This window comes from Salvelinus alpinus, chromosome 30 (assembly GCF_045679555.1).
Source record: "Salvelinus alpinus chromosome 30, SLU_Salpinus.1, whole genome shotgun sequence".
In the NCBI taxonomy this organism is placed as follows: Eukaryota; Metazoa; Chordata; class Actinopteri; order Salmoniformes; family Salmonidae; genus Salvelinus; species Salvelinus alpinus.
In genome coordinates, this window is record NC_092115.1 from 28,661,880 (window position 1) to 28,686,340 (window position 24,461).

The window sequence follows — 24,461 nt, forward strand, 5'->3', positions numbered from 1 at the left end:
CAGACGAGTTTGAATCACATCATTCATTCCAGTGAGAATAACTAAACAAAAGAACACATCGTCTCAATCTAAAAGTCATTTGGAATCACTTCCTGTGTCTGATTGTTTTGGAGCCTATGGGGTCAATAAGAGCAGACATAATGAGCAAAGTGGCGGAAACATCTAGTCATTTTGTCCTCGTCTAATGTCATTTCCTCGTTCGCTGTCTCACTTCAAATTCATTTGCTTTTTTAGTCGCCAAATGTTACTGTTAACCAAAACTCTTATATTTGTTGATCTATTGTTTTTTTATGTGTACTTTCTAGAGGTCGTAACCCATCTAGCTACATTCACTCATATACTTATATATTAGATTTCTCACTTTACCTTTTGCCAACTGTCCCAATTCTGGTGCAGCAATCCTAACTGGGGAAAAATTCAATTGATAACCAACTGAACAATGCTGCCTAATTGAAAAGCCATTGTAGATGAAACCCTTTCTGGAGAAAATCTCTGTCAAGGATCTGTGTAGTAACAGTTTGTTTTTGACTACATGGAATCAGAATCTAGTTAAACATGGAAGTCGTTACGTTAATATGATTCAGTTACTCCTAGCTCCGCTGATGCAGGTAACACCAGGACTGAACTTACAGTAGCCATGATGCGCAGGGCATGAGATGCCTTTTACCCCGTGATATAGCTCAGAAGATATATTGTTTTCCTGTGATTCAGTGTTCATTGTTCAGCCACTGTTCCAAGGCACTCTCCTGCAATGGAACTATATTGTTCTTTAAACCCAGAGTTGATTTCTGTTTCTCTTTTTTTTTGCCATTTGAATTTGTTTTACAAAATGTTACAGTATATGACAGCATTCTTTCTTTCACTGTATCAAGAATGTCACCTGTGCCCTTGCTTTTCACTTCTTCAATTGACTTCTATCAGTCCTCAGAATTCATGAGCATTTTGAACGTTGTGCTAAAAGGTCTGTAATGTCCAGAGCAAAACTAGAGATGTGAAAATTCCTTCAGACAAACAAAGATATTTGGACATTTGATATACTTGTCCTTATGTTATGTGGACTATAGTTATTCTTTAGTATTTTGTTATTTACTTTTTATAGTGTGCTATTGTATTTCATGGTTCCCATTTTCTTGTCAATTAGCTCTCTCATGATGTGATTCTGTGAACATTGCCACATTGTACTTGACTTTCTTTGTTGAACCATAATTTCTACAGTTTCAACATTAAACTTATTATACTACTATATAATACATCAAGACAAAACAATGGCATTTTATTATTGAATATTTGAGCGAGAAAACAAGAATAATATACTGATGTTTGCCAGTTTTGCAAAATGTTATAGTTTTTTATATGTGATATAGATTTTAATGCACCAATTGTAAATTCAGCTTCCCAAACAATGTACTCTAACAAGTTCAAAAAAGCTCACTTGCCATGTCCCCTCTAATTAATTGATTTGTTGTGCCAAAGTAGAAGTATTCATAATTTATTCATTTTTGAATAACTCACAATAAAACTGTAACTCCCCTATTAACTACAAGTGAATCTCAACTACTTGATACTCTACAGGGACCCTGAGCTCTACAACCCATTCGCTCCGGATCCAGATTTAGAAATATGCTTGTTTGCCAATAAATGCAATATGATAACACACTCCATATAATATAGCTTTTGTGTTTTGATAGCTGAAAGGAGAGGTTCATATATATATATAATGCATGTAATTTGTTCTTTAATAAAATACTGCTGTGTTTTTGAATCATTTGTCACACATTTACATATATGTTTCAGATAGTATTCTGGTTCACTTGGTCCTGTCAAAGTTATGAAATAACATGCCAGGAGACCGCTTTACGGATATCAGAAAAATATTTATATTCTATTTTTAACATTCTATCGCTTATTTATAGTCAAACATGTATCTAATCATCGTTCAGGAATTTTCATTACTATTTGATGTGTAGGCCTACAGCATGCTTTGTTATATGACCTTAGGAGTCACATCTGACAACGAGGGCATTGTGAAGGGTTTTGGCTCTAACAGTTTATATGCATGTGAGCATAACCCTTTGGTTATGGAAATGTTGAAGCCCTGGAGTGTTTTGTTACGCTACACATGAAGGACGTTCAATTTCAGTGTCTTCCAAGAGCTTTTGTGTCAATCAGATCCTCACACCGTTTAGACAACCAATGGTCCGGTCCCCCTTTGCCACATGTTATCTGACATTTCCACAGCTCTTTCCGTAGAAATAAACTGGGCCGCCCACAGTACAAAGCGTCAGGCAGGATGTGCTCTTCAGAGAGCTTCCCTGGTAAAGGTCATTTGAGCTGTAGCCAGGCGATGGACATCAGAGAGTCACACAGACGGAAGATGATCATTGTCATCCAAAGCAGTGATATTTCACAGTTTATCTGAATTGGCCAATGTGGGCCATTTGAAAAATAGAACAGTAAACCATGGCTATGTTGATGTCCGTGCTGCTATGGATACCAGTACTATGGTGTGGACATTATGAAGATAGTGAGGGATTTCTCCTCTCCACAAATGGTTGATTGGATAAGGACTGGCAGATGGAAGGCTGCAACATCTCACAAGTCAAATCTTGTGAGACCCTTTCCAATAAATAGAGGGGACATTTAAGACTTGTGTGTGTGCACGTGCGCCCGCATGCATGTATGTCTACATGTGTGTGTGTGCTTACTAGCATGTGGAGGGTGTTATCTCCTGTAAGTAGGTCAACCAGGAACTCAATCACTTCCTCTTGTTGTCTCGTACCCTTGAATGAAACAGACAGTGGAGCTGGAGTGGCCACGTTGTTGTTGGGTAAAACCCTCTATACTACCAATGAAGACATTATTTGGCTGGACAGTGGCATGTCTGGCAGAATTACTTTCACAACTGCTGCATATTCATAATTGCCTAAATATAGTGTGTGATGGTGGGAGAAAGGGACAGTAGGCAGAGAGGGCTGTAGAATAGATAGACACTAGGCTTGACTGCTGAGTGATGGTGAAATGCCAGAGCCGGACTGCTCACCGGCCCCAGGGCTGAGAGGAAACAGGACTCTTTCTCTAAGAGCAGAGACGGCATCAAAACGATTTGACCAAACACACTTGATCAGTGTCCAAACCTTGATCCCTCTCAACTCAGGCAAAATTAAAATGCTGAAAACAAAAGGAGAGCATTGCCCATCACATGATGTTCATATTATGGTATACTGTTTGTGACATGATCATAGTCTGAAGTCCATTTCACAGCACCGTACTTGACAGCTTGCTGACACTCCCAAAATTGTCATGGCTCACAACAACCCTATCATTTCATTTAGGTCATTCAATGACAATGGCCTGCAATGAATGTCACAACTCATTCCTTCCAGATATAAGAAGTGAACTCATGAACTCATGGAGAAGTATCAAAGCCACAAAAGTAATACCTTATGATCCAAAATACACTATATTCACTACTTCGGGTCCAAGGCGTTGAAGAAAAAAACAGACAATCCAATGATTCTCAATTCCATTTGTATTTGGGAAAATGTTAATCAATTCATGAGATGGATCATCACGCACCCCTATTTGGAATAACCCCACTTCACCTCCAATGTTTAAAGTCCTGGTTCCAAAGTAGCAACATGAATTTTAAACATGTGTACTATAATGGATCTCTACTGTCATTCAATCAATTACAAGAAATATTTGGATTATCCAAAGCCGATTTCTTTACGTTTTTTCAACTCATCTTATTCAATTAAATCGCTTCAGCAGAATCTGGATTAACCTAATGCATCTAGCATAGAGAAAATACTGAAAGATGCTGCTACGCTAAAGAAGTTGATTGCCAATGTAAGGGTGTGAACTGGCGGCAGAGAAGTCAGACGCAGGAGAGAAATAACTGGGTTTCCAACGGCGCAGTTTATTTACAAAAACCCACCAGAAAACATAATAATACAAATCAATGGGTAACATAACCCGACGCACACCAGTACAGACGTACACATACACTTACAATAAACAATCACCGACAAGGACATGAGGGGAAACAGAGGGTTAAATACACAACATGTAATTGATGGGATTGAAACCAGGTTTGATGGAAGACAAGACAAAACCAATGAAAAATGAAAAATGGATCAGTTATGGCTAGAAGGTCGGTGACGTCGACCACCGAACACCGACCGAACAAGGAGAGGGACCAACTTCGGCGGAAGTCGTGACAGCCAAGTTATATCAATGGTTGATTGAAACTCTATCTGATGTTTCAGAACCTATAAGGAAATAATGGGAAACCGATCTAAAGGAAGAAATTGAGGAGAACCATTGGTCACAGATATGTGAAAATGCTCATACCTGCTCTTACAACCTAAGACATAAACTACTACAATTTAAGATAATTCATAGGTCTTACTACACTCCTGCCAGAATACATGTAACACACCCAGAAATGTAGCATCTCTGTTGGAGATGCAAAAGTACAAAGGAACCTATTACATATGCTGTTGTCCTGTGACAAACTGACACCACTTTGGGATAATGTAGCCTATGCGCTATCATTTCATTGTGTCTAGGAGTTTGGATTCATCCATCTCCACGATTATGTCTGTTGGGAAGTGTAAATATTGGTGATCAATATCAGAGAAAGTTTTGTAATCTAGGCTTTATTTCTGCAAGAAAAATGTGTAGCTATGAATTGGAAAGCATCATACTCACCCTCTATAACAAACTGGAGGACTGAGCTGTCTAGTTACATCCCTTTAGATGCAGTGCCTTCAGAAAGTATTCATACCCCTTGACTTATTCCACATTTTGTTGTGTTACAGCCTGAATTCAGAAGTTATATTTTTCTCACCCATCTACACACAATACCCGTAATGACAAAGTACAAACATGTTTTTAGAAATGTTTGCAAATGTATTGAAAACGAAATACAGAAATATATTTTTTACGTAAGTATTCACACCCCTGAGTCAATACATGTTAGAATCACATTTGGCAGTGATTACAGCTGTGAGTCTTTCTGGGTAAGTCTCTAAGAGCTTTGCACACCTCGATTGTACAATATTTGCACATTTATTTTTTTGATTTTTTTTTAAAGCTCTGTCAAGTTGGTTGCTGATCGGGCCTCCCGAGTGGTGCAGTGGTCTAAGGCACTGCATCACAATGCTAGAGGTGTCACTACAGATCCGCGTTTGATCCCAGGCTGTGTCGCAGCTGGCCACGATCGGGAGACCCATGAGGTGGTGCACAATTGGCCCAGCGTCGTCTGGGTTAGGGGAGGATTTGGCCGGCCGGGATGTCCTTGTCCCATCGCACTCTAGCGACTCCTGTGGTGGGCCGGGCGCATGCACGCTGACATAGTCGCCAGTTGGACAGTGTTTCCTCCGACACAGTGGTGCGGCTGGCTTTCAGGTTAAACGAGCTGTGTGTCAAGAAGCAGCACGGCTTGGCAGGGTCATGTTTCAAGGACGCATGGCTCTCGTTCTTCGCCTCTCCCAAGTCTGTGTGGGAGTTGCAGCGATAAGACAAGACTGTAACTACCAATTGGGTATCATGAAAAAGGGGTAAAAAGTGCAAAATAAAATAAGAAGTTGGTTACTGATCATTGCTGGACAGCCATTTTCAAGTCTTGCCATATACAGTGGGGCAAAGAAGTATTTAGTCAGCCACCAATTGTGCAAGTTCTCCCACTTAAAAAGATGAGAGAGGCCTGTCATTTTCATCATAGGTACACTTCAACTGTGACAGACAAAATGAGAAAAGAACATCCAGAAAATCACATTGTAGGATTTTTATGAATTTATTTGCAAATTATGGTGGAAAATAAGTATTTGGTCGCCTACAAACAAGTAAGATTTCTGGCTCTAACAGACCTGTAACTTCTTCTTTAAGAGGCTCCTCTGTCCTCCACTCGTTACCTGTATTAATGGCACCTGTTTGAACTTGTTATCAGTATAAAAGACACCTGTCCACAACCTCAAACAGTCACACTCCAAACTTCACTATGGCCAAGACCAAAGAGCTGTCAAAGGACACCAGAAACAAAATTGTAGACCTGCACCAGGCTGGGAAGACTGAATCTGCAATAGGTAAGCAGCTTGGTTTGAAGAAATCAACTGTGGGAGCAATTATTAGGAAATGGAATACATACAAGACCACTGATAATCTCCCTCGATCTGGGGCTCCAAGCAAGATCTCACCCCATGGGGTCAAAATGATCACAAGAACGGTGAGCAAAAATCCCAGAACCACACGGGGGGACCTAGTGAATGACCTGCAGAGAGCTGGGACCAAAGTAACAAAGCCTACCATCAGTAACACACTACGCCGCCAGGGACTCAAATCATGCAGTGCCAGACGTGTCCCCCTGCTTAAGCCAGTACATGTCCAGGCCCGTCTGAAGTTTGCTAGAGAGCATTTGGATGATCCAGAAGAAGATTGGGAGAATGTCATATGGTCAGATGAAACCAAAATATAACTTTTTGGTAAAAACTCAACTCGTCGTGTTTGGAGGACAAAGAATGCTGAGTTGCATCCAAAGAACACCATACCTACTGTGAAGCATGGGGGTGGAAACATCATGCTTTGGGGCTGTTTTTCTGCAAAGGGACCAGGACAACTGATCCGTGTAAAGGAAAGAATGAATGGGGCCATGTATCGTGAGATTTTGAGTGAAAACCTCCTTCCATCAGCAAGGGCATTGAAGATGAAACGTGGCTGGGTCTTTCAGCATGACAATGATCCCAAACACACCGCCCGGGCAACGAAGCAGTGGCTTCGTAAGAAGCATTTCAAGGTCCTGGAGTGGCCTAGCCAGTCTCCAGATCTCAACCCCATAGAAAATCTTTGGAGGGAGTTGAAAGTCTGTGTTGCCCAGCAACAGCCCCAAAACATCACTGCTCTAGAGGAGATCTGCATGGAGGAATGGGCCAAAATACCAGCAACAGTGTGTGAAAACCTTGTGAAGACTTACAGAAAGCGTTTGACCTCTGTCATTGCCAACAAAGGGTATATAACAAAGTATTGAGATAAATTTTTGTTATTGACCAAATACTTATTTTCCACCATAATTTGCAAATAAATTCATAAAAAATCCTACAATGTGATTTTCTGGATTTGTTTTTCTCAATTACAGGCCTCTCTCATCTTTTTAAGTGGGAGAACTTGCACAATTGGTGGCTGACTAAATACTTTTTTGCCCCACTGTATTTACAAGCTGATTTAAGTCAAACTGTAACTAACCCACTCAGGAACATTCAATGTCATCTTGGTAAGCAACTCCAGTGTATATATATATATATTTTTTTGTTTGTTTTGAAAATAAATGTTATCCCATTTTCTCCCCAATTTTCGTGGTATCCAATCGCTAGTAATTACTATCTTGTCTCATCGCTACAACTCCCGTACGGGCTCGGGAGAGACGAAGGTCGAAAGCCACGCGTCCTCCGAAGCACAACCCAACCAAGCCGCACTGCTTCTTAACACAGCGCGCCTCCAACCCGGAAGCCAGCCGCACCAATGTGTCGGAGGAAACACCGTGTACCTGGCCCCCTTGGTTAGCGCGCACTGCGCCCGGCCCGCCACAGGAGTCGCTGGAGCGCGATGAGACAAGGATATCCCTACCGGCCAAACCCTCCCTAACCCGGACGACGCTATGCCAATTGTGCGTCGCCCCACGGACCTCCCGGTCGCGGCCGGCTGCGACAGAGCCTAGGCGCGAACCCAGAGACTCTGGTGGCGCAGTTAGCACTGCGATGCAGTGCCCTAGACCACTGCGCCACCCGGGAGGCTGACTCCAGTGTATATTTGGCCTTGTGTTTTAGGTTTTTGTCCTGAAAGGTGAATTTGTCTCCAAGTGTCCGTTGGAAAGCAGACTGAACCAGGTTTTCCTCTTGGATTTTGCCTGTGCTTAGCTCTATTCCATTTATTTTTATCCTAAAAAAACTCCCTAGTCCTTGCCGATGACAAGCATACCCATAACATGATGCAGCCACCACCCTGCTTGAAAATAAGAAGAGTGGTACTCAGTGATGTGTTGGATTTGCCCCAAACATAGAAGCTTTGTATTCAGGACATATAGTTAATTTATTTGCCACATTTTTTGCAGTTTTACTTTAGTGCCTTGTTGCAAACAGGATACATGTTTTGGAATATTTGTATTCTATACAGGCTTCCTCCTTTTCCTTCTGTCATTTAGGTTAGTATTGTGGAGTAACTACAATGTTGCTGATCCATCCCCAGTTTTCTCCTATCACAGCCATTTAAAGTCACCTTTGACCTTATGGTGAAATCCCTGAGTGGTTTCCTTCCTCTCCAGCAACTGAGTTAGGAAGGACGCCTCTATCTTTGTAGTGACTGGGTGTATTGATACACCATCCAAAGTGTAATTAATAGCTCCACCTTGGTCAAAGGGATATTCAATGTCTGTTTTTTGTTGTTATTGTTATTTTAATCTACCAGGTACCTCATCTTTGTGGTTGAATCTGTGTTTGAAATGAACTGCTCGACTGAGGAACCTTAGAGACAATTGTATGTTTGGGGTACAGAGATGAGGTAGTCATTCAGAAATCATGTTAAACACTATTATTGCACACTGTCACGCCCTGACTTTACTTATATTTGCTTTCTTTATTATTTGGTTAGGTCAGGGTGTGACAAGAGTGGTTTGTTTAGTTTTTGTATTGTCTAGTGGTTTTCGTCTTGTCTAGGGTTTTTTGGTTATCTATGGGGATTTTGTATTGTCTAGGGGTATGTAGGTTTATGGTGGCCTGAATGGGTTCCCAATCAGAGACAGCTGTTTATCGTTGTCTCTGATTGGGGAGCCTATTTAGGTTGCCATTGTCCATGTTGGTTTTGTGGGTAGTTGTCCATGTTTAGTTGCCTGTGAGCACTACGTTGGCGGCACGTGTCGGTTGTTTATTGTGTTTTTGGTGACATTGTTAAATAAACAAGTATGTACGCTCAAAACGCTGCACCTTGGTCCACTCCTTTAAATGGCCATGACAGAACTACCCACCAAAAGAGGACCAAGCAGCGTGGTAAGAGGGGGCAGCATTTGTTGGAGAGTTGGACATGGGAGGAAACCCTGGACGGCAAGGGACCCTGGGCACAGACGGGAGAGTATCGTCGTCCTAAAGAGGAGCTGGAGACAGCTAAGGCGGAGCGGCGACGCTACGAGGAGTTGGCTCGAGGAGGCGTGCATGAGAGGCAGCCCCAGAATTTTTTGGGGAGGGGCACACGGGGAGATTGGCGGAGTCAGGTCATAGACCTGAGCCAACTCCTCGTGTTTGCCGTGGGGAGAGAGTGACCGGGCAGGCACCGTGTTATGCGGTGAAGCGCACGGTGTCCTCAGTGCGCACTCATAGCCCGGTGCGCTACATCGCAGCTCCTCGCATCGGCCGGGCTAGAGTGGGCATCGAGCCAGGAGGGATGGTGCCGGCTCAGCGCATCTGGCCTCCAGTGCGTCTCCTCGGCTCGGGTTATTCTGCACCAGCCCTACGCACGGTGTCCCCGGTTCACCAGCACAGCCCAGTGCGGCCTGTTCCAGCTCCCCGCACTTGCCGGGCTACAGTGGGCATTCAGCCTGGAAGAGTGGTGCCAAGGCTACGCACCAGATCTCCAGTGCTCCCCCACAGCCCAGTGTATCCGGTGCCTCGGCCAAGGAAGAGGCCTCCTGGATGTCTCCCCAGCCTGGTGAGTCCTGTGCCTGCTCCCAGAGCCAGGTCTCCTGTGTGTCTCCCCAGCCCGGTGAGTCCTGTGCCTGCCTCCTGTCCGGGGCTGCCAGAGTCGCCCTCCTGTCCGGGGCTGCCAGAGTCACTGAAGGCACTGTATGTTATTATAAGTTAAATAAAAATCTGAGACATTTGATAGAATTTTGAAGATAAAGTTTTTTATAGTGGCTGTTTTGTTTTTGTGTTATGTTGTTTGTGAAGTAGAAAAAGTGAACTCATACAGACTACAAGCTTTGAATCATTTAAATAATTTTCAGAAACCCTGGCTGCAAAACCATATTAGATTAGTGTTAAATTACTCCATTCTTTAGAGGTGACACACTAAACTGTCTGATAGAAATCAAATGTTTCTCTCTGACATCTGGCTCTCCAGCTGTTGTTACACCACTGTTTAATAATTACAGCTGCCGTGGATGTGGATGGGCCCACTCCGCACTGCACGGCGCAGGAGGGTGGCCCAGACACCTTGTCCAACCCTCCTAAACAACTCCCAGCAGACGCCACTAATGTGGAGCGACAGAGCTATTCCACGACGGATCTCCTGCTGCTAAACAAAACGAACAAAAAGGATCCCGTACGGTTTCATGAGGGGAGAGGGGTCTTGGAATCTTAGAATTTGGCTCATTAGAGTAATCACAAAGACGGATAAAATGAAAGGTGGATTTATATGGTGAAATTTTTAAAAGGGATCATGAAAGAATAGTGTTTGGTACATGTGGACCATTAAGCAGAGGTTTGCACTGCAGTTTGGTGTGTGTGTGTGTGTAACAGTATACCTGCCGACCCTCTCCTCTCCCCTACCTGGGCTCGAACCAGTGACCCTCTGCACACATCGACAACAACCACCCTTGAAGCATCGTTACCCATCGCTCCACAAAAGCCGTGGGGGGGGAACAACTACTTCAAGGTCTCAGAGTGAGTGACATCACCGATTGAAACGCTATTAGCGCGCACCCCGCTAACTAGCTAGCCATTTCACATCGGTTACTCGTGCGTGTGCGTGTGTGTGGTGTGGCCCTTTATTATCTATCTAGCAGAGTTCCCTCTTGTGGTGAATGGGTGTACATTCATTACATGAGGGGCCCTGTGCAAGTTTGTTTCATACCGCAAGATGGCAATGTTAATCCATTTCCCTCAGTATAGAGCACGCCAGTTTGTAACCCTAAAAACGGGAAATTAGTTACCTTTAGTTCGTTCAGCCATTCCTATGGGGAAAATGAATGGAGAAAGAATAGGGTTTGGGATAAACACTGAAAATAAGGTCTGAGGTTAACACAGGCTTAGGAGATCTTATACGTTTTGTTCTATGATATAATATTAGTCAGTTAACATTACCTTTATGAATTATGAAGCCTTTATGTGCATGTTTTATTATGTCAATGCTTCAAATAAAAATGTTTAAAAGAGACATTAGCTGATGAAGATTATCTCATAAAACAAAATGTATAAGATCTCCAGACTCCAGACAAGGACCATATTTTTGGTGTTTATCCAAAAACCCTACAAATACTAGATTAATTTGCCCATAGGCTTTGCCCAACAAATCATGGCAGAGTTAGTGCCTAAAAAAAGACACCAATAGTATTGCACTGGGTGTTTATAGGGATCTTGAAGATTGAAATACTAGCAATTGGATGGATTATTGATACATCATTCGAATAATATTGTTACTTTTGTGATTGTTTTTCAAGTTTAGCCATTCACCTATGACTTTCTCTAACGCTTGTATAGGGGATTCTTCCATTATAAAATAGTTTTGTGCACCACCGCTGAGGTAGCTTCCTGCCACGATCTCCAACTGACTACTACCTCTCTGAAAACGTCTAACACATCATTGTGATCTCTACAGCACTGTTGGCTGGTCGTCACTGATCTTGCGTAGGCTTAAACACTGGTATACACTGATTTATAAGGCCATATTGGGTAAAATGCCATTTTATCTCTGTTCTTTTTTAGTCAGGTCGGTAAATATATATCAATTACGGTCCCATTCTCATTTGCTTCTAACAGTACCAAAAAGTAGAACAGGTCATGGTAGAAATAACTTTAGTTACTTAGCTCCATGGTCCTGGAATTCTCTCCTGAACATTTAAAAATTTGATGATCTAGTTTCGTTGATCGATGTATCTATCATAGAAGAGTGTAATTGTCTTTAGGACAGCTGTTTTTAGTCAAGACTTTCGTGTTTTTAACGTAAAATGTTTTTGTTGTACTGTACGTGTGTTAATAGTTGTGTTTAATGTTGTGTTAGTGTATGTAAGTTGTTTTGTCTGAAATGTTGTTCCCCCTGTTGCTATTGGACCAGGTCTCTCTTGGAAAAGAGATGTTATCTCAATGAGAAAAAACTGTTTAAATAAAGGTAAAATTAAATAAAAATAAAAACCAATTTGGGTTCCAGAAAAGTGGAGGAATTGTGGTAAATACAATGACATTGTTTGGAAAAGAAAGCCTACTTGGCTATGGGATGCACCCTGAATTAGTGATCACTTTGACGTGGATACTTGCTGTTAAATATGTTACATGTAAATGTGCCTACTACAAACAAACAACCTACTACAAACACACTAAATTACTTTGGTTGTTTGTTACATAATTATTACACATGCCTGTTTGATGCCTGGTATGGACTTCACTTGTCACTTAAACTGCATGCAAATATTTGAATGACTATTATATTTTCCCTCCAAGATCATGACTGGCCAGGTTACAGTTTAGAGCTGTTTAACTATCCAAAACACTACTCTGGGGATCTAGAGGGTGTTTGCATCCCATATGGCATCATCATGGACAGGTCAAATATTTAGCATAAATGCAGAAGGCCTATTTACCAATTTAGTTGGTAAATATGTGAGCACTGACATGGGGAAACTACAAGACTTTCAGTCACCCAGTCCTCATACAGATGTAGGATCTTAATTTGATAACCCTGTTGCAGGAGAATTGTCATTTAAAACGTGTAATGCATTTGTGGTTTAAAAAGGTCATACATCTGTAGTCCTCAGTGGTCAAACAGAACAAAGGACAATTTCTGATCAGGATATTATCAGTGAATGTGAAGATACAATCCCGATAGCCCACCGACAGATAAACAGAGAGAGATGGAGGGCATCTTGGAGAGAGCTTGGATTGAGTAACACCCTCTTATCTTTTACATACTTGTGTTGCAGGACAGAGTGTCTTGCCCGTAACATCATGGGTACCTGGGCGACCATGACATCGTCGTGCTATGTGTGCTGAAAGCCGGGGATCAGTTCTGTGCCAACCTGGTGGAGAGTATCAAAGCACTGAGCCGCAACTCCCACCACACTCTGCCAATTAGTGTCAACTTCATCCGCCTCAAGAGTTATGTGGTAAGGACTTAAATAACCAACTTGTTCTTATTTGATGCTGGACAAGTGGACAGGGAGTTTCACAATGTAGAAAATAAGCCTTTGTGATGCATTCAGTCATAAGACTTCCAGATAAAAGTGTCATGGTTTGAGATTGTAGTGTTTCTTTCTCTGGTCCATGTGTGCCTGGTCATGCCTGTAGTCATTTCCAGCTGGCATATACAGTATAAAGCATTTAGGCCTACAGGGCTGTTGTACACAGTTTATGTTCTATCAGTTTTTTTATTTTTTTATGTCCATAATATTATTGTAATTAATGTTGTATTACTGTAAGCTCTTACACCACACTTGACCAAATCCAAATGAATTAAAATTATTGTTTGTTTTTCTTTCCATTTCTTGTAGAATCACCAGTCAACAGAAGATCTCTCTTTCCTGACTGGAAAGGTGAGTAGCACTGCTGTACACAGAAAATATAACACATACCAGACAAGCTGTGAGCAGATATAGTTATGAGCCTTACAAATCCACATACCGAAGATGTTTTGGGGTGCTGTCGATGGGGTGGCAGGGGGGCTGGGGCTGGGGGGGGGGGGGGGGGCTGCTGATGAGAGCTTTTCTACGCTAGTACAGGAGTAATAAAGGCCTAGTTCACTGACTTGGCAAATAATTTGTATTTAATTTTGTATTTGTTTAAATTAATATATATGTTTTTTTTTTACTTATCAGGGGGTGCTGCAGCACCCCTACTATGACCGGTTCTATGACCGGTTCTCACTTAAAAAGTCAATGATGTGTCTTGAAAGCAGTTGATATGATCGTGGTGCTTCTCAGTAGTAGTTGTTGTTATTCTGAACTGAGAAAGAGTTGGGCAGTATCTCTAAACAACCAAAAGGTGGCAGTCTTCCCCACATTCAGCCTCCCCAAATTTTGGAGCTGAACTCAAAGACCGTGGTTAGTTATGGCCTTGATTAGATTTAATCCACAACCTGGACATGTGACAAAGCTATGACCACATCTTTCCTCTTCTGTCAAGGACTAGAATTTATCACTATTTCTGGCAAACTGCTGCTACCAATTCTCCTTCCACCCATTAAAGTATATCTATTATATTTGCGACATACAACGTTTGTTTGCATAAATAGCTGCTGATGTCATACTAGAAACATAGCATCATTGCTCATTGTCTTGGGAGAACAAGACATTGGCTTAGTTTGTCACTATTCGTCTGTCTGTCTGTGTCTGTCTGTGTCTGTCTGTCTGTCTGTCTCTGTCTGTCTGTCTCTGTCTGTCTGTCTCTGTCTGTCTGTCTCTGTCTGTCTGTCTCTGTGTCTGTCTGTCTGTCTGTCTGTCTGTCTGTCTGTCTGTCTGTCTGTCTGTCTGTCTGTCTGTCTGTCTGTCTGTCTGTCTGTCTGTCTGTCTGTCTGTCTGTCTGTCCGTGTCCAGCCATTAATGGGATCATAGGTCAGCGAGGGAGACGCTGCTGACATAAATCAGACACAAACACTGACACAGCCTTTAGAGAGGCGTGGCTCAGATATTAGTGTGTAAGAAAATGCTGAACCACTGATGAGTTATGGGATGGTGAGTTTAACTCATTTCTCTGTTGCTTTTCTACACAGATTATGTTAGGACTGTGTGTGAAATCATTTACAGTTACTATGTGGTTTATTGTTTCTTTGAAACAGGTACTGACTATTGTACATAGAGTAAAACTGTGGATTGTTAAGTAATTGAGGCCTAGGGAAAGTTGACACAATATCTACCACTGATGTATTGTAGATACTAGCGAGAGATTCCAGTTTCTACCCATATAGTTTACACTGTCTGGATTGAGGATTAAGATGAGTAATTGTTTACTGTCTTGAAGAAATTAATGGAACTACTGAGCCCCAGATAGACAGACAAAGCATCCACTCAGCATGGCTTAATTTCTGCTTGACTGCATTCTTCACATGAAATTAAAGTACAGTACAGCACTACCACTGTATGAGATACGTTTGTTTTCAGGCAGCATGTTTAGGATTGGGATGTCTATTGTCTTCTCTTGAGTCTTGAGAATACTTTAGTTCATATTTGCGTCAAAAGTTCCTCAAATACACATCCATGCTAAATTGCAGACAATGCTGGCAGACATAGAGCCACAGAGCGAGAGAAGACACAGACTTTCTAGTCAGATAAGCAAGGCATTATTTAGACATGCCTTGTGTAATCACCAATATAAAGTAATAAGTCACACACTGCTAGCATTAATAATCAGGAAGAGTTAGATCATGCCCCTGGACGACTGAGTAGAAAGCCCTTGTTTTGTCCAATATGATTGGCCACCTTATTTCTTCTGCAACATGTGATGTCTGGTATTGGCTGGCTGTCCCTGCCTGCATAGGGCAATAGGTCAACAGTGGGAGGCATGCCTCTGATAGACTTTTTGCAATATCAGGAATGTTCAGTTCCTCTGCAACTAGAAGAAAACAAATTATTTTTCATAACGGATCACTTTGTCTAGGGGAAACACTTATTGAGTAGTACTGTATTCTACCTCTAAATCCATATGTCCCATGCCATGTTACAGACTTCATAGTGCCTTTGTGTGGGCATAGGCATGTACTGCTTTTTTGATGCTTACCATTGTCCAAAATGTATTTGTGTAACATTGTTTTAACATTGATATTGTTCTAACACTCAATATATGATGTGCATAATTACAGGTAACTGCCAAAATAATGGAAACATTTGAGTAAATGAGAGATAGGCGTGGTTCCTGAGTTAAGTAAGCAACTAACATTCCATCATGCTTAGAGTCATGTATAAAAATTCTGGGCAGGCCTTACTTTGGCTAACATGGCTATGCCCCATAGGATGACAATGCCCCCATCCACAGGGCACGAGTGGTTACTGAATGGTTTGATCAGCATGAAAATGGCATAGACCATATTCCATGGCCATCTGTCACGAGATCTCAATCCAATTGAACACTTACGGGAGATTTTGGAGTAGCGCCTGAGACAGCTTTTCCACCACCATCAACAAAACCGCTAATGATTATGTTTATTTTTGGAAGAATGGTGTTGCATCCCTCCAATAGAGTTTCAAGCACTTTCCAAGGTGCATTGAAGCTGTTCTGGCTCGTGGTGGTCTAACGCCCGATTATGACACTTTACGTTGGTGTTTCCTTTATTTTGTCAGTTACCTGTATTTCATGTGGTTATGGAGTCGCCCCCATATGAAGACTTTATTTCCAAAATGCTATATCCACATTTTTTTCACATTTGTGCTTTTCATCAGAAATGATTGCTTATGGGCACCTTCATGTGTGTGTAAACTATTACTCTTCTAATTGCTGATCTTCACTGGCCTACACACAATACCTCTTAATGTCAAAATGGAATTATGTTTTTCGAAATTTGCACAAATTAATACAAAAATGAAAAGCTGAAATGCCAATAAGTATTCAACCCCTTTGTTATGGCAAGCGTAGAGAAGTTCAGGTGTTGTCACGATCGTCGTAAGAAGTGGACCAAAGCGCAGCGTAGCTAGTGTTCATCTTGATTTTAATAGACAGAGAACACTTAACAAAACTAATACAAAAACAATAAACGACGACCGTGAAGCTAAATAACAAATAGTGCTGACACTAAACACTACACATAGACAATCACCCACAACCCACAATACAAAACAGGCTACCTAAATATGGTTCCCAATCAGAGACAACGCAAAACACCTGTCTCTGAGAACCATATCAGGCCAAACACATAGAAATAGACAAACCAGACATACAACATAGAATGCCCACTCAGATCACACCCTGACCAAACAAAACATAAAACATACAAACCAAACTATGGTCAGGGCGTGACAGTACCCCCCCCCCCCTCAAGGTGCGGACTCCGGCCGCAAACCTAAACCTATAGGGGAGGGTCTGGGTGGGCATCTGTCCGCGGTGGCGGCTCCGGAGCGAGACGTGGACCCCACTCCACCATAGTCATAACCCGCTTTGGTGGCGCCTCTGGAGCGGGGATCCTTGCAGCGGGTCCCGGACTGAAGACCATCCTAGAGGGCACCACCGGACTGAGGGGCGGCTCCGGACTGAGGGGCGGCTCCGGACTGAGGGGCGGCTCCGGACTGAGGGGCGGCTCCGGACTGAGGGGCGGCTCCGGACTGAGGGGCGGCTCCTGACTGGCGGGCGGCTCTGGCAGCTCCTGACTGGCGGGCGGCTCCGGCGGCTCCTGACTGGCGGGCGGCTCCGGCGGCTCCTGACTGGCGGGCGGCTCTGGCGGCTCCTGACTGGCGGGCGGCTCTGGCGGCTCCTGACTGGCGGGCGGCTCTGGCGGCTCCTGACTGGCGGGCGGCTCTGGCGGCTCCTGACTGGCGGGCGGCTCTGGCGGCTCCTGACTGGCGGGCGGCTCAGACGGCGCTGGGCAGACGGGCAGCTCAGACGGCGCTGGGCAGACGGGCAGCTCAGACGGTGCTGGGCAGACGGGCAGCTCAGATGGCGCTGGGCAGACGGGCAGCTCAGACGGCGCTGGGTAGATGGGCAGCTCAGATGGCGCTGGGCAGACGGGCACACCTGTAGGGAGGAGACGGAGAGACAGCCTGGTGCGTGGGGCTGCCACAGGTCCCACCAGGCTGGGGAGACCTACAGGAGGCTTGGTGTTAAGGGGAGGCACCTGAAGGACCGGGCTGTGGGGGAGCACTGGAGCTCTGGTGCGCAGTCTTGGCACCACTCCCCCAGGCTGGATAACTACTCTAGCCCGGACCCTCCAGAGTGCAGGCACAGGTTGAACCGGGCTGTGGGTGAGCACTGGAGATCTGGTGCCTACTATGCGCACCTCTCCCTTAGGCTCCACTCCCACATTTGCCCGGCACGAGCGGAGCGCAGGCATAGGACGCACTGCACCCTCCCAACGCCCCGGAGACGCAGAGCCGGCGCAGGATACCCTGGACCGAAACGGCGTACCGGAGACCAGACACGCTGAGCAGGCACAATATGCCCTGGCTGGATGCCCACACTCACATAACACTTTCGGGGGGCTGCCCTATAGCGCACCGGTCTATGGGCACGTACTGGCGACACCGTGCGCTTAACCGCATAACACGGTGCCTGACCAGTAATGCGCTGCTTATAATAAGCATGAGGAGTGAGCTCAGGTCTGCTACCTGGCTTAGCCACACTCCCCGTGTGCCTCCCCCCCAAAAAAAATTGGGGCTGCCTCTCGTACCTGTTGCGCTGCCTTGCTGCCTCCTCATATCGCCGCCGCTCAGCTTTCGCTGCCTCCAGCTCTGCTTTGGGGCGGCGATATTCCCCAGCCTGTACCCAGGGTCCTTTCCCATCCAGAATCTCCTCCCAGGTCCAGGAGTCCTGCGATCGCTGCTGTCCGATACCACGCTGCTTGGTACTTGGTTGGTGGGTGATTCTGTCACGATCGTCGTAAGAAGCGGACCAAAGCGCAGCGTAGCTAGTGTTCATCTTGATTTTAATAGGCAGAGAACACTTAACGAAACTAATACAAAAACAATAAACAACGACCGTGAAGCTAAATAACAAATAGTGCTGACACTAAACACTACACATAGACAATCACCCACAACCCACAATACAAAACAGGCTACCTAAATATGGTTCCCAATCAGAGACAACGCAAAACACCTGTCTCTGATTGAGAACCATATCAGGCCAAACACATAGAAATAGACAAACCAGACATACAACATAGAATGCCCACTCAGATCACACCCTGACCAAACAAAACATAAAACATACAAACCAAACTATGGTCAGGGCGTGACAGGTGTAAAAAAGCCTTTACAGAATATTTTTTTCCCCAAAACAAGCATCCTGCTTGCAAACAAGTCAGTAAAGTAATACTGCCAAAAGAAATTTGGAAAATAAATTCTACTTTTTGTCCTGAATATAAAGTGTTATGTTAGGGGCAAATCCAACACAACACGTTACTGAGTACCACTCTCCATATTTTCAAGCATAGTGGTGGCTGCATCATGTTATGGGTATGTTTATAATCAGTGGCGACCCGTCATTCAGGGCAGGTAATGTAGAGCCCCACATGTTTTGAGCCCCAACTGTTTAGCTTTTTTTTTAAATAAGATTTATATATTTTTCTGACTGTGTTGCATGTTATTTTTGCATTAATACATGTCACATATCAGTTTGCAAACACTGTAAAAAAAAAAAAAAATACTGTATATATATATTGAGTTACAAACATGCCGCCGCCGTAAAGAAGGCCCACCCGGACCCTCCCCTTTAGAGTCAGGTTTTGCGGCCGGAGTCCGTACCTTTGGAGGGGGGGGGGGTACTGTCACGCCCTGACCTTAGTTATCTTTGTTTTCTTTATTATTTTGGTTAGGTCAGGGTGTGACGAGGGTGGTATGTGTGTTTTTGTCTGGTCTAGGGTCTAGGTTGTGTGTGTAGTCTAGGCATACGTAGGTCTATGGTGGCCTGGATTGGTTCCCAATCAGAGGCAGCTGTTTATCGTTGTCTCTGATTGGGGATCCTATTTAGGTTGCCATTTTCCAGTTTAGTTTGTGGGTGATTGTCTATGTTGATGTTGCATGTCTGCACTCGTTATTATTAGTGGGAGAAGTTGTACCTGCTGTGACTATTAAAACCTACCCTAACCAGAAACCGTGGATAGATGGCAGCTTTCGCGCAAACCTGAAAGCACAAACCACTGCATTTAACCATGGAAAGTTGACTTGGAATATGGCCGAATACAAACAGTGGAGTTATTCCCTCCGCAAGGCAATCAAACAAGCGAAATGTTAGTATAGAGACAAAGTGGAGTCGCAATTCAACGGCTCAGACACGAAACATATGTGGCAGGGTCTACAGACAGTCATGGACTACAAAAGTAAAACTAGCCACGTCATGGACACAGATGTCTTGCTTCCAGACAAACTAAACACCTTCTTTGCACGCTTTGAGGGTAAAACGCTAACAAGGACTGTGGTCTCTCCTTCTCCATGGTCGACTTGAGTAAGACATTTAAACGTGTTAACCCTCGCAAGGCTGCCGGCCCAGATGGCATCCCTAGCCGCATCCTCAGAGCATGGGCGGACCAGCTGGCTGGTGTGTTTACGGACATATTCAATCTCTCCCTATTCCAGTCTGCTGTCTCCACATGCTTCAAGATGGCCACCATTGTTCCTGTACCCAAGAAGGCAAAGGTAACTGAACTAAATGACTATCGCCCCATAGCACTCACCTCTGTCATCATGAAGTGGTTTGAGAGACTAGTCAAGGATCATATCACCTCCAACTTACCTGTCATCCTAAACCCACTTCAATTTGCATAACGCCCAAATAGGTCCACAGACGATGCAATCGCCATAACACTGCACACTGCCCTATCCCACCTGGACAAGAGGAATACCTATGTAATGCTGTTCATTGACTACAGATCAGCATTCAACACCAAAGTACTCTCCAAGCCCATCATTAAGCTCTGGGCCTTGGGTCTCAACCCGCCCTGTGCAACTGGGTTCTGGACTTCCTGATGGGCCGCCTCCAGGTGGTGAAGGTAGGAAACAACATCTCCACTTCGCTGATCCTCAACACTGGGGCCCCACAAGGGTGAGTGCTCAGCCCCCTTCCTGTACTCCCTGTTCACCCATGACTGCTTGGCCAAGCACGCCTCCAACTCAATCATCAAGTTTGCAGACGACACAACAGTAGTGGGCTTGATTACCAACAACAACGAGACAGCCAATAGGGAGGAGGTGAGGACACTCGGAGTGTGGTGTCAGGAAAACAACCTCTCACTCAACGTCAACAAAACAAAAGAGATGATCGTGGACTTCAGGAAACAGCAGAGGGAGCACCCCCCTATTCACATCGATGGTACAGCAGTGGAGAAGGTGGAAAGTTTTAAGTTCCTCGGCGTTCACATCATGGACAAACTGAAATGGACCACCCATACAGACAGTGTGGTGAAAAAGGCGCAACAGCGTCTCTTCAACCTCAGGAGGCTGAAGAAATGTGGCTTGTCACCTAAAACCCTCACAAACTTCTACAGATGTACAATTGAGAGCATCCTGTCGGGCTGCATCACCGCGTGGTACAGCAACTGTGTCACAAGAAGGCCAAAAAGATCATCAAGGACAACAACCACCTGAGCCACTGCCTGTTCACCCTGCTACCATCCAGAAGGCGAGGTCAGTACAGGTGCATCAAAGCTGGGACCGAGAGACTGAAGAATAGCTTCTATCTCAAGGCCATCAGACTGTTAAATAGCCTTCACTAACACAGTGAGGCTGCTGCCTACATACAGACTTGAAATCATTGGCCACTTTAATAAATGGATCATTAGTCACTTTAATAATGACACTTTAATCATGTTTACATATCTTGCATTACTCATCTCATATGTATATACTGTATTTTATACCACCTATTGCATCTTGCCTATGCCGCTCGGTCATTGCTCATCCATATACTATTTATATGTATTCTTATTCCATTCCTTTACTTAGATTTGTGTGTATTAGGTAGTTGTTGTGGAATTCTTAGATTACTTGTTAGATATTGCTGCACTGTCGGAACTAGAAGCACAAGCATTTCGCTACACTCGCAATAACATCTGCTAGCCATGTCTATGTGACCAATAACATTTGATTTGATTCGATTTAATGGAATGTTCGCATCCTGTATATTTGACTGTGATGCATGGTTGTCTCACCTAGCTATTTTAAGATGAAGGCACTTACTGTAAATTGCTCTGGATTAGAGCATGTGCTAATTGACAAAAATGTCTAATGTAAAGGTTTTACATAAAGATGTCATATTAAATAATTATTTTTAAACATTTTGTAAATATTGATTTCACAAATGTATAATTTGTACAGTTCTTTATTACACATGTAGTTATTTGTTACATTTGACTGTGTAAAACCTAGTAGTACTACTTATTTATCTGAGAGTGAGGCGGCTATATAGCATTTTGCAAAAAAACTTGATTATGTGTCTCTCTGAAATGAAACCATCAAGTGATAGATTTTAAGCGAATAGATGTCTGTCATTGAACAAACCAATACCATGATCAAAGAAACTTGGAAAGAAACTCTTCATACTGTATGCACATATTGCAAATCCGTCTCAACCAAGTTTTTCAGTCAATGTTATCTTGGTATGCATGTGCAGAAATGTGGTAGATTGTAGATACGTCTTTACTATTCCTACCCATGCATAACTGCTTCCTTTCTCTTTTCTCTCTTACCAAAAATAATATCCTAATCGTGGAGGTGAGTCAACATGCTTATTTCCTTCCTCTCCTCTACTGGAGTCTCGGAGTACATCCATCAAATACTCCATAACTTTCTCCAGATGTTTATCAAAGTCATGGGGAGTGGAGGACATTGCCTCATAGCTCTCATTCTCTGTATGTAGGTCTGAGTTCTACCAGACCAGGGTCATATTCATTAGGCACCAAACAGAACAAAACAGACTGAAACAAGGAAGGACTACACAAACTTATCCAATAAGAAAAGCTCCTTATCGTTTACCAATGCGAAACATTTTTCTATGGTGTGCCCTAAAGAATTCGACCCTGAATTGGACAGTCACAACTTTTTAATTGATTGTCTGAGTCTGTCCATTAGGTAAGCTTGATTGTCCCTTCTCAGAATTGATTCAGAAACGTTCCTCTTAGCACAGTAATTGGGTGCCTATTATAGGTACCTCTACATTGGGAAAGATTCTCTTTGAAACGAATGAAAACAGTCAGTGCTTACTTTAAGCAGACATCCTTAGAACAAGCATATGAATACAGCTGTGTCCATTAGTAGTCTATACAGAAACATTAATAAAATGCCAAAATACTGTTACAAAATGTACAGAATCAAAGCAAATGGCACTTCTAATAGAGGAAGAGACTGAAGCAGTCATTGGAAGTTATTCTATGAGCCTCTTTAAGTCCTGTGCAGTTCTGTTCTTTGTATCATAGAATAGGTTTTCATATTAAAAGGACATACACTCTCTCATTTCTAGTCTCACCATCATCTAATGCATCTAATGTGTCATGAACTAGTTGGCCTATGTCATCGAATGCCATAAATGACTATATGACAAGAATGGCTGCCATTGCATTTGTTGCATTGATGGATTATAGGGAATGTGTTCGATGTCATCCCCCAACACACATGAACATACACACACACACGTGTCACATTATGAATAGAGGGGCCACACAATAAAGCCACACAATGCAGCTTCCCCTTCACCGCAAGCCGAACGACTTAAACCACCAGTGTCACTAGTGGTGTTCAGGGTCAGATGGGTTTCTGTGTTACCCTGGGTCACACTTTGGTTGTCCCCTTTTTAACTGTGGGTTCAGACTGCTCAGTGCAACTGGGGCTACACACATAGCTACAGTACACACATGCACACACACAAACACACACTCTCTTGTGCGCATGCACACACACATATCATTTATTATTATTTATTTTAGAGCACTCTTATTTGTTTTGTTAGTGTGAGATACCAGTGAGCTCTCAGCTTGGTGTATTTTTGACTTTGAGTGTTGACAGCCAGTATCATAGTCATGCTGCTAAAGTTCTTCTGTGTTTTTTGTCCCCTGCAGGCCATTGTAGACACAGGCAAGACAATGAAGACTCTCCTTAAACAGGTGGAGGCCTTTAGGCCCAAGAGGATCAAAGCAGCAGGGTGAGTCCTGGCATAGAAACACTAACACCATAACATATCAGGTGACCCACGCCAAGTCACTCAATTTCCTGTTTACAGTCTAGACAGAAAGGAAGGAAGAAAGGGGCTTTGTTTCAGTGTACTACAGGTTGAAATATTGAAGATGTTTCAATAATATGCTTGTGTTGAGTGTGCCTCCTGTTTTTCTTTTTGAGTTTGCTGGTGAAGAGAGTGCCGAACGGTTCAGGTTGTCTCCCAGATTGTATGTAGCAGTTCTATACATTTTTCTTTTATGTTTTCATTATTATATGTTAGCTTCAATAAACCTTGGCATAAATTCTACAAGTGTCTGGAACTCTATTGGAGGGATGCAATGCCATTCTTCCACCAGAAATTCATAATTTGGTGTTTTGTGGATGACACTCAGGTGCCGCTCCAGAATCTCCCATAAGTGATCAGTTGGGTTGAGATCTCGTGACTGAGACATGCACACACACCCTTATGCTCCTTTGAGACCCATGTTTCCTTTATTTGGGCAGTTACCTGTATAGAGGGCTTGCAGTTGCATCACAAATCACCTAGCAACCGCACCAGGCGCCATGTTGGAAGACAAAACTCAGTCTGTTGGGTGCCCTCCAATCGTCCACACAGATGGTTGCGTTTCGCTGCCACCGGAAACTTTGGGAAGATTGACCATTATTTAGTTGTTCTAAGGACCCAGAAAACGGAGGCAGTGGG

The 24,461-nt window shown here is 43.5% G+C and overlaps 1 pseudogene; it reads left to right on the plus strand.

Annotated features, from left to right (window-relative positions):
• The first annotated feature begins 8,953 nt into the window (after positions 1-8,953).
• Positions 8,954-23,993, plus strand: LOC139560008 (hypoxanthine-guanine phosphoribosyltransferase-like; annotated as a pseudogene).
• Positions 23,994-24,461: the final 468 nt, after the last annotated feature.